We start from the raw sequence: 12,180 nt of genomic DNA, 5'->3' as shown, positions 1-12,180 counted from the left end.
TTTTGTCCCCCTGTCATCAGGCCGCAACATCAAAACCACCAGAACCATAACTACAATGCTCTGTGACAGCTTTTTACCCACAGGCTTCCAGATTCCTCCAATAATAAAAATCATGTATGCAAATGTTTCACCACAAATATTACTATCATATTATGGTTTTACTATTACTTGACTATTATACTAGCCTGACGTTGTCAGACTCACAATTCTAGTCAGAATGTGAGTCTGAGACCGCTCCATTGGGCTGTGATTATGGGGCGTGTTTCAACTGACCAGGAAATAAAATTCCTCTTCGCTCAATTGGATAGACCTACAACCAATCAGAGCAACGTAGTATGTGACGTATGTTAAGCAACGCATTGTGAGTTATTTACTAATGCCGGGTTCACACCGGACGCTGAAGCGATGCCGAAGCGATCCTTCAGCGCAGCGTCATGCCTTAAACAACAGCTGGCTCCCATCCACTCCCATGTTAAAACTTTGTGCTGGTCACACTGGAGGCTGAAACGCCGCCCTGCGCCAAGGCTGCCTCGCGCCGTGCAGCGATCGTTTCGGCATTGAGTCTATTTTGTGCGCTTGACGCGAGTGTATCGCACCAGGAAACACACTGAAAAACGATCTTAAACTATATTGATGACATATTTTATATGATATAAATGATCAAATATGCATCCCATACTTTGGAGTCCCCTTCTGTTGTCCTGGAGTTTTAATTTGACCAATGACATTATTAAATGTCCCCCTCTGCCCATCCACTAGAGCCACACAAGCAGTGATACAGATAAAAGGAGAGAGAGAGGGGGGGCTACGTATTCTCCACATAGGCTTGAGTGGAGAATACATAATTTACCCCCGACATCCGACATTTAACGGAGCAAACAGCGAAGTTCTTTAACATGGATGACATTAAATTAATAATTGAAGTGGAGAAGTACAGTGAGTTGTATGATCCTCGGAACATGTTGTATAAAGACAACACCAAGAAAGACAAATGTTGGGATGCTGTTGCTTAATGTTGGAGCAACAAGTAAGTATATGCTTTTAATCTACTGGATCAACGGGTGATATTATTAGCGCTGCCCTGCGGTTCAGCGTCGCGTCGCGATAGGGATTAGCGCGGCGGTTTGGCGTCGCCTCCACGTTCTGTGTTCCCCTTTCAAAATGAATGCGCTGTCGATGTCTTCTAAAACAGACTCAATGCCAGCATCTACACATCTCAGCTCTCCAGCGGCAGGCATGTTGTTGAAAACGAATTCAACCCAAGGGCACTTTGATGACGTGGTTGATTACGTTACCGTTGATCATCTGTCCATCTTCGTATAAAGCCCGCCCTGACAATCTGATTGGCCCGGTCGGGCATAATTTCTCCTCAACGGAGCGACTCCAGACCGAACTTCCCAACCTCAAATGTTGTGGGCGGGGCTAAATTTGTCTGGCATCCAGGCTACTATTATACTATTTTACCATTAAAATACTTCTTACCATTATATTTTACTATTTCTGCTATCAAATATATTGATCTTTTTAGCATTTATTATAAATTACACCAGTTCTATTTACCTGCAAATGACCAATAGCACCTCACCAGTAGTCCTACATGCGATTTTCACATCTGGTAAGGGAATGACAGCAATGTTAATAAATCCCCATACCAACCCCATAGCTACCAAGACATCCTACTTTGATAGTATATATATGGTAATAAAGATAATATGGTTTAGTAGGAAAAGTTAATTTCCTTTTGCTATTGATTAAGTTTCATCAAGAGGAGAAAACCTTAAGATAAGATAAGATACATTTATTGTCCCACACACATGCACACATGCACACACACACGACATGCAAGGGGGGAAATTTGACCCATCTGGTGTCCACAGGAGGACACACAGAGCAGTGGGCAGCCATGCACGGCGCCCTGGGAAGCAGGTGTTAGGGGAGTAAGGTGCCTTGCTCAGGGGCACTTAGACAGTGGGTTGGGGTAGGCACTCTGACAGTGTGGAACAGATCCAGGTGCTGTCCAGGTGTTGTCCATCCAGGTATGTTGTTTTTGTTGTCACTCCGTGGACAGGTGTCACACCTTAAGGTGAAGATAATGTCATTATTACTGAAAGTCACAGTATACATGTAGATACCATCCATGTTGTAATTTTTGACCCACAAGTTATCCCCATATCAAATATATATTTCTTGCAACTATGTGAAAGGTTGCAATATGCAGGGTACAATCCACCACCAAAACATCCACCATCATCCCCGTTCCCAAAAAGCAGAGGATCACAGGCCTTAATGACTACAGACCAGTCGCCCTGACCTCTGTAGTAATGAAGACACATCATCGACCCACTGCAGTTTGCCTACAGAGCCAACATGTCTGTAGACAACGCAGTCAACATGGGCTACACTTCATCCTCCAGCTCCTTGACTTCCCCTGTTGATGGACTGCCGCTCCGCATTCAACACTTTCGCCCCAGCTCTTCTCCTAGACAAGTTGACACAGCTGAGCAGGCCTGAGCCCACCTGCAGGTGGATCACTGACTTTCTGACTGACAGGAGGCTACGTGAGGCTGGGCAAGCTTGTCTCTGAGCCCTGGACCATCAACACTCCCTTTACACCAACAACTGCACCTCCAGCCACCCCTCTGTCAAACTCCTGAAGTTTGCAGACAACACAACCCTAATTGGATTAATCTCCAGTGAGGACCAGGCTGCCTACAGAGAGGATGTTGACAGCCTGGCTTCCTGGTGCAGCCAGAACTTCCTGGAGCTGAACACTGTGAAGCCTGAACCGCCCCCCTCCCCATGTATGACTCCCCAGTTAAAACAGTGGAGTCTTTCAGATTCCTGGGGACGATCATCGCACAGGACCTGAGGTGGACGGAGAACATCACCTCCATCATCAAGAAGGCCCAGCAGAGGATGTTCTTCCTGCGGCAACTGAAGAAATTTAAAATGCCGCGGAAAGAGATGGTTGAGTTCTACACAACCATCATGTGGGTGGCTGTGGGTGAGGGGTAGAGTGGTTGTCCTCCAACCTGAAGGTCGGCAGTTCGATCCCCAGTCTGACTCATCTGCATGCCGAAGTGTCCTTGGGCAAGATGCTGAACCCTGAATGGCCCCCCCATAGAATAACTAAGTGCTACGAATAGATGCACTGTATGAATGTGTGTGTGAATGGGTGAATGTAGGAATGCACTGTAAAGCGCTTTGAGTGTTCATCAAGACTAGAAAAGCACTATATAAATACAAAACCATTTACCATCATTGAGTTCATCCTCACCGCATCAATTACCGTCTGGTTTGCTGCCTCAACTGCCAAAGACAAGGGCAGACTGCAGCGGATCATTTGGTCAGCTGAGAAGGTCATCGGCTGCGACCTGCCGGCTCTCATAGATCTCTTCTACTCCAGGACCAGAAGGAGAGCAGGCAAGATCATTGCTGATCCTTCCAATCCCGGTCACCACCTATTTCAGAGACTCCCATCTCTGTTCCAGGCTATCAAGACCAAAAGCTAGCGCCACCTGAACAGTTTTTTCCAGTTGGGCTCACAAACAAGCCCCTGCATCACACTGACTCTGCGCCCCCCGCCCCGCTGCACATAATTTATATATTATTGCACTATCCCGAAACCAATCACTGCACCTTAGCACCGCACGTTCATAACTTATTGTTCTCCATATATTATTATTCTCCATACTTATTGTTCTCCATAACTTATTGTATATTCCTGTATATATCGTTTTTTATGTCCAATTGTTGTTTTATGTACAGTGCACCAACCACACCAAGGCAATTTCCTGTATGTGCAATATACTTGGCAAATAAAAGATTTCTGATTCTGTTTATAATTCTGAAAACCTCACCCCTAGATGCCACTAAATCCAACACAATCAGCTTAATTTATTGAAAAAAAGACACAATGTTTTAATAGTTTTTAATGCCTTCAAGTTATATAGGATAGATTCATTCCCATACGACTTATGAGGTTTGTCTTGTCTTGGGGTTTCTGTCTCGTAACTTCCTGTTTTATTTTGAAATCCTAACTCTACTCACTTGCCCTTCCTCATGTGTCACTGATTCCTGATTCCGGATTGTTTCCACCTGTTCCCTTCACCCTCATGTTCTTATAGTCTGCGTCTCCCCTTTGTCTTGTGCCAAAGTGTTTCGTCCCTGTCCGTGCGCCCTTGTCCACAGTCATTGCCGTGTTTTGCCTTAAGATTTGCTACGCCACGTAAGTTGTTTTCTGTATCCTCCTTGAGAGTGATTTTTCGTTTGTTAAAGTTTCTAGTTTAGCTTCGTTTTGTGTTCTTTTGTAATCTGTTCTTCTTCCTCCATTTTGGAGCGATTTATGTTTAGAGAGTTCTAGTTAGTTTGAGGTGCCTCCTTTTTTAGGTGAGCCTTTTCTTTTGTCCCTTTTTCATAGTAGTTAGGTTTTCCTCCTTCGGGAGCGCTTTTGTTTTATTACTCTAGCATTTTGTTTATCATCCTTCGGCTGTGCTTTTGTTTTCTTACTCTAGCCTTTTGTTTATCATCCTTCGGGAGAGCTTTTGTTTGCTTACTCTAGCTATTTGTTTATCATCCTTCGGGAGCGATTTATGTTAAACCTTTTTCTTTTCCTAGTGTGTATTTTGAATCTTTTAGGGTGTTGTTCCCCGAGTTATTCTTGCCAGGTTCTAGAAGTATTAAGTAAGTGTTTCATAGCCAACTCATTTGTCACTCATCATAGAGGATCTGAACTCAATAAAGTGTGCTGGTAGGTTTAATCCTCTGCATCTGAGTCCTCATTTAAGTCCAGGTCTGACAGTGAGCATTCAAAACTAAAGTAGTCCCATGTCTAGCTACTACTGTACTCTGTCTGTTTGTGGATTGCATATCCTGCAAACCGTTCGTCTTGTCGGCTTCACACTTTGCACATGTATTGATAATGGCCAAGGGATTTGCTGTCCTGAGGTTTATGCAATTTGGACCCATTATGAATCCAATATATTTACATTTTAAGGAAGACAACTTGAAGAAATTTAACATGCCGCGGAAAGAGATGGTTGAGTGGGGGAGATGGTTGAGCGGGGCAGTGTGCCTTACGTCTGTGGACCGGGTTGAACATGTCTTCTATGTCCTAGAATAAACTACTGTAGTGGTCAGTAAGTGGGTCAACCAGCATTTAATTTGATGAAACTACAATTTTTTTTTTTACTGTAGATAAACCAGTTAGGAAGAACACAAAGTTTTATCATTAACATATTTGCTCATATCATCACTCACATCAACCATAGAACATTTAACACCAAGCTCTTATAATAATAATAACAATAATGATAATAATAACTTTATTTGTGTAGCACTTATCTAAACAAGGTTACAAAGTGCTTCACAAAAATAATTAAGTTAAATAATTATATATCAAACCCTGCTTAATGTTAACATTCAGAATGTGCTGTGAAAAAGCTCTGCAATGAGAGAAAAGCTGTTACAAAATACAACTTCACTTCCAGTTTGTTCCATCAGAGATTTAAGCTGAAAAAGTAGTTTATCACAGTACAAACTTTTGACATTAGACCTGTAGATACATTTACGTAATACAGGTCAAAAGAATTGGTGTTTTGATCCAGCATTAAAGATAAATCTTTCAACAAACAGATGAAGGAACTCTTTTCCTTTAAATGTATATTATCCACACATAAAGCATAACGCACAAGTACTCCTTGAGCCTCAACCCAGAGAGAGGTGGGCTCTGCAGTGATGACAGACAAAAGGAGACATTTAGCTTGCTTTGTTTTGGATTCCTATTAGCTTCCACAAAGTGGTTGAAAGGTCCAGATAAAGGTTTATTGACTGATCTTTGTGACTAATTCTGCAATCATACGATGTTCACATTAAAAATGATTGGTGAATATGATCAACTTTAACCTAATGTGGTGATAATGGGGGACAGGAAGCCAGAGGAAAAGCTGCGTCACTCTCTTTGTCTGATTGCTTGAAAGTGTCCAAATCAATACAAATTCTTTTGACATGATCTGCTGCCTTCTCAGATGGTATTTTCTTTTCTATATCCACCTCATCCCTCCACCCTGCCAGACCACTTACCATATAGTCAAGTGTGTTTGTGTACTGCGGTCAAGCCAGCCGACACTCGAGTCTTTGTGGTCAAATCAGCCGACACAGAAATTCTACTGCACCCATATACTGATAGTTATGGTAAACGCATCCGGACCGCCCAGAACGGGAACAGGGATATTTCAAAGTACAATAAAAACTGTTGTGAGACTATTATGGCTGTGTTCAGGACCTCTCTGACTACCCACATAATTAATATTAGACATTTTTACTGTATAGATTAAGATTTTTCAAAGTAAAGTCAAACATGTGCCCAATCAAATCGGTTCATTTCTGGATATTTCAAAGTACTATAAAAAATACTTTTCCCAATAATTCCAGAGTGAGACTGATATGGCTGTGTTCAGGACCTCTCAGGCTACCCACACAATGAATATTAGACATTTTTACTGTATAGATTAAGAGATTTTTCAAAGTAAAGTGCAACATTTCTACTGTGTAATAGATCATTTCTGGATATTTCAAAGTACTATAAAAATACTTTTCCCAATAATCCCAGAGTGAGACTGATATGGCTGTGTTCAGGACCTCTCTGACTACCCACACACTCAATATCAGACATTTTTACTGTATAGATTAAGATATTTTTCAAAGTAAAGTGCAACATTTCTACTGTGGAATAAATCATTTCTGGATATTTCAAAGTACAATAAAAACTGTTTGCACAATAATTCCAAAGTGAGACTGATATGGCTGTGTTCATGACCTCTGACTACCCACACAATTAATATTAGACATTTTTACTGTATAGATTAAGAGATTTTTCAAAGTAAAGTCAAACATGTGCCCAATCAAATCGGTTCATTTCTGGATATTTCAAAGTACTATAAAAATACTTTTCCCAATAATTCCAGAGTGAGGCTGATATGGCTGTGTTCAGGACCTCTCTGACTACCCACACACTCAATATCAGACATTTTTACTGTATAGATTAAGAGATTTTTCAAAGTAAAGTGCAACATTTCTACTGTGGAATACATCATTTCTGGATATTTGATTGGCTAAGTGTTTATTACATAATCCTAGTATTGAAGGAAATGCTGGAGATAACCCTGCAGCTCTGCCGTATAGCGGACACACAGCGAGTGTTAACAACAGAGAACCGACAGACAGCTGATCTGCGGCCCAACCGCAGTCAGTGAGTCAGTCGGTAGCGGGGTTAAATTCACTTCTGAGGTGTCACAGCCAGGTTCAAATGGAAAGTGCAGATTCCATACATTTACACTTAGATATTTAATTAAAAGACACTTCCTTTGAAAACTGAGACATAAGTTACGGGGTTGACTCGTTCAATAAAAAAGGAAAAATCTAACAAATAAAAAAAGTAATTTTTTTATTTACCTTAACCCTGATATCGAACTCGCATTTCCGCCGTTGTCTTAGTCATCATATATGCGACATAGTAGAACACGTTTTCAGTGCTGACCTTCAACTCGTCCGACAACTTTTGCAAACTTTGCAACTTGTTCATTTTCGGATTTCGTTTCTGGTGAGAAACTTTGTCAGCGGATCCTCAATCCAGAATGCCAGCAAGACGAGGGTAAGTACGCAACGATTTAATTGAAAATTACCTGACGGACACAGATACGTTTAAACTATAGTGGGGCTCAGCGCTGTCACCGGGACTTAAATGGCGGAGGAGAGATAGACAGCCTCACTTCACAACAGCCTTGCTTGCGTTTCATCATATCGTATATCATATCATCATCAACCGGTTTTATAATTGGTTGTCTAGGACATTACATCTTCCCTCTTGACAATCAACATTCATGTACAAACCGTAATACCACAGTACAAATACTTTTGTGCATCCTTATTCTTTTCTTAGTACAAAGTAATGCCAACCTTTTCAAATGTTCTGTTTATTTTAAAACAGTATGTCAGGACAAGACTTGCTTGCTTACAAGGGACATTTTATTTTGTCATTATGCCATATTTTCACTGGGGTATAATTAAAAGGTTTGGTGAATTCACTTAAAAAGAATTAATGTTAAGGACCAATATCGCCACAAGCATGAACTTGAATGTGTATTTATTTTACAATCAGTAGACACCAAATATATTCCAATGAGTCTTTATGTTTTTTCCCATTTTAGAGTCTTGGTTTTTCCTGCCTTTGGAAAGGTGAGTCCTTTACAAATTAAAAAAATATATATAAATGACCCAAAAATTGTTATTTCAATTTAAGTCCAGAAGAGTTTCCATTACGGCAGAGGCTATTGTGTTGGTCATAGCTAAGCTTCATGCTAAGGCTGAAGAAAAGGATGACACCACTTTCTGGGGTGAGGCATGCCAGGATCTGGGAATTGCTAACAGCAATATCAATAGGAAGAGGCTTAAACATGCATATCATAGACACAGAAAGGTAGTAGAAAGGTTGTACTTTCACCATTTCAATATTTATTAGTGTATTATGTCTTCGTAAAGAAATCCATTCATTCCTGAGCTAATTATTCATTTCAAGGTTTTCCTTTGATGTGAAGATGAAAATTCTGAGAATCACTCAAATTGTGTTTCAGATCAATGAAGCAGTGAGCCCTCCACAAAAGGCAGGGCCAGTTTCCCCACAGCCTGATTTTGATATTTCATGGCCAGTTTCCCCACAGCCTGATTTTGATACTTCATGGCCAGTTTCCCCACAGCCTGATGACATGACTGTAGGGCCAGTGCACCAACAGCCCAATACACAAACATCGACAACTCCAGCGGAAACTGCAGAGGTAAATATTGCAATGTCAATAATGACATAATTGTTATGATATTGCAATGTCAATAATGACATAATTGGATGATCTGAATTTCCCTCTGGATTAATAAAGTATCCATCTATCCATCTATCTATCTATCTATGAAATACAGAATACTGTATCAGTTTTTTCAAATCATGGTGATAGAAAGTTCTACAAAAGAACTGTTAGGTATCCAGTAAATAATACCCTGTGACAACAATGGTTAACGTGCATCAACTGTTATTAGGCAACTTCACAACAATTTGTTCACTGATTTTACTGTGTTTTACAGTTCCATTGTACAACAGGAAATGGCAATGGCTCCACAACATCATCATCAGCGGATGAAAAAGAATATGAGGAACAATTCTTTTCTCATCCATTGCCTAAGCAACCCTGTTTCTTTTTTCTTACTGAAAATCAATGGAAAAAACTCAGGAGGACGCAGCGTAAACGGCGTTTCATAACACTGAACTGGACAGTTTTTATTGCTAATGGACTCCGCAGCATTCATCCACATTGCAGTTTTGCATTCAAGCACCACAATGTCCAAACGATCGGGTCGACTAGAAATGCACCTGTATTTTATTGTTCAGGCTACTGTCTTTTTAAAGACTGCCCTGTTAAAGTTCAGGTGACAGTACAAGATGAGGCATCACTCAAGGCGGTTGTGACCTTTAGTGGAGACAGAGTGTGGCACCACAGCGAAGAACTGCAAAGACGTCTGGTGCGGGCAGATGAAAGGGATGCCATAGCGGATGTCCTCACCACCAAACTGCCAAGAACATTATATTTACGAAAGTTGGATAACCTGGAAGACAGTGTTATGGAATCTTGATGTCGAGATGACGTTCCTACAACCGGTGTCATGAAAACGCTCTCATGCAATAGCCGGAAAAAAAACAGAAGACACCAAAACGAAATGATTAGTTTAGAAATTATGCGGGAGGAGGAGCAAGAGCAAGATTCAGAGGATGCAGTTATCCAAAAAATAATATTGCAGCCCAAAAGCATTATGCTTTGGTGTGACAAGACTCTCAACTTGTTTTATGAGTGGTGCAAATCTGACATTGTTTATTTGGATGCGACAGGCAGCATTGTGCACAAAGGAAAGGGGCAAACTGCCCCATTCTATGTGTACAAAATGGTGGTGAGACATCCATCAAAAGGATCCTCCCCTGTTCCTGTGGCCACTTATCTGACAAACGACCACACCACAACATCCGTGTCATATTTCCTGGGGTCCTTTGTGACGGACTTAAGAAGACTCCACGGAAGAAGAGTAAAAGGCCAGCAATGTTGATCTGTGATGGCTCCATAGTCCTCCTGCAGGCACTCTCCCACAACTTCTGTGGATTGAGCCTTCAGGAACTGCTGTGCAAGTACTATGACATTACAACCGGACAAGGGCAAGAGGACTCAATAGGGCTTCCGATTTTGCATCGCTGCTTGAGTCATGTGATGAAAAATGCAAAGGACCTATGCCGAAAACAGTGAGTGATTGCTGTATATGCTGAACATTTTCTAACATCATAACATGGGAAATATCTGTAAAACTTATTTTACAAGCTTTGTCCTTGCAGTGCCTCCCAACATTACCACCTGGCAATGCATGTGTTTGGCCTCATGACCCAGGCTACAACACTTAAAGACATGGATGAAGTTGTCATCAGTGCTGCCATGGTGTTCTCCAGTTCCCACAGTGAGAGGAATGTTGAAAAACACTTCCAAAATCTCCAGAGGCTGTTGTTAAAAGCAGGACATGCTGGCAGTGATGACACAAACATTGTGGAGCAAGACTTTGTGGTATGTGATCATTGTCTCAATTGCCACCCGTTTTATAGCAATAATTAATTGTTGTCTTTGTAAGGACTGTATTCACATCCATAATTATAGCAAAATGCAAATTGACTACAATCCTTAAGCAATGACGGTTTTCATTTGTTTCCAAGATCCAACTCAAGAAAAAAAATGTAATTTCTTATTATTTTTTCTAGAATGATGTGGGACCAACACCTTTCCAACATCATTTTGAGGAAGTCATTCAGAGGGCAGAGCTTGAGAAAGATGGGGATCCGAATGTCTATTTCAGCCCAACATTCATCCCAAACTTGCTGAAATACTTCCTTCCTCAGGCTGCTCTTTGGTCTGGCTTACTCCTGGGTTAGTCCTCTTCTATGGCATATGCTTTGATACATGTTTGTTTTAATAGCTTATTCAGTAAATAAATTAAAATTGCATTATCTTTTGGCAGGTGACCTTGGACGCCACGGAACGGGTCCTGTGTATGACAGGCTTACTCAGAAGTTCAAAATAACTGCCCGTAAACCCACACAGGTACTTGAACACAAAAGATCTGTTAGAAAAATTGAAAAACATTGCATTATTCAATCCTGGATATTACAGATTTGAATGCAAATAAGGTGAATGAAGCAATTTTTATGTTATATAACGTACTGTACATGTTGAACTCCAGAATTACACCAAAGACAACAAAACACAAGGGATAATGGAAAAAAGCCAGTGGGACCTCAAAAAGATCCGCTTTCAACGGAGACGGCTAACCAGACTGGACGATTTTGTATATACATACAAGCTCACACTGAATGCCCTTCTAAGGGAATACAGTGACTCCATGAAGAGGAAGAGGAAGGTAAAAAATTGAAGCTCTGATATATAAACTATAAACTATACATGAAACTCCTGGGATTGGTAGCTTTTTTTTAAATAAAATAAGTGAAGTTAAATGTACTTCAGCAGTGCAGTAGCTGAACTATTAAAATTGATTTACTCTGTTTGATCAACTGTAGACACACCGTGTGGATCTGGAGCGGTGGAAACAACGACATCAGAAGAGGCGAGGAGTTTATGTGTCCCCTCTAATAAAGCCTTTTGTTTTCAAACAGCAGAAGAAAAAGGTAAATATTTTGTAGAGCTATCCATTATCATTCCATATGTTTAAATAGCTTAAAAATGTCATCGATAAAAAGTTTGTGTCATACAGAATCTTTTTGTGTTTCTCAGACAACACAGAAAACACACGGATTGTCAACAAGCAATCAGTGTCATGCTTCATCACAGGTAATCAATTGTGGCAAAGTTACACAAGGACAGGAAGCTAATCAAAAGCATTAATGTACAACAGCTGTAAATCAAAAGCTTATTGTTGCATTTTGTGCTTTAAACACTTCCGTGACTTAGTGAATTGCCATGACATGCAATTACCGAAACGTATTTCACCATGTTGGTGGTATGAAAGCATATAATGAAAAGCTTCCAATAATATCTAATAATTTCTATATCTAGAAACCAACAGACAAGGTCACTACAAAAATCCAAT

Source organism: Platichthys flesus, chromosome 5 (genome assembly GCF_949316205.1).
Source record: "Platichthys flesus chromosome 5, fPlaFle2.1, whole genome shotgun sequence".
Lineage (NCBI taxonomy): Eukaryota > Metazoa > Chordata > Actinopteri > Pleuronectiformes > Pleuronectidae > Platichthys > Platichthys flesus.
This window is presented reverse-complemented; position numbering follows the sequence as displayed.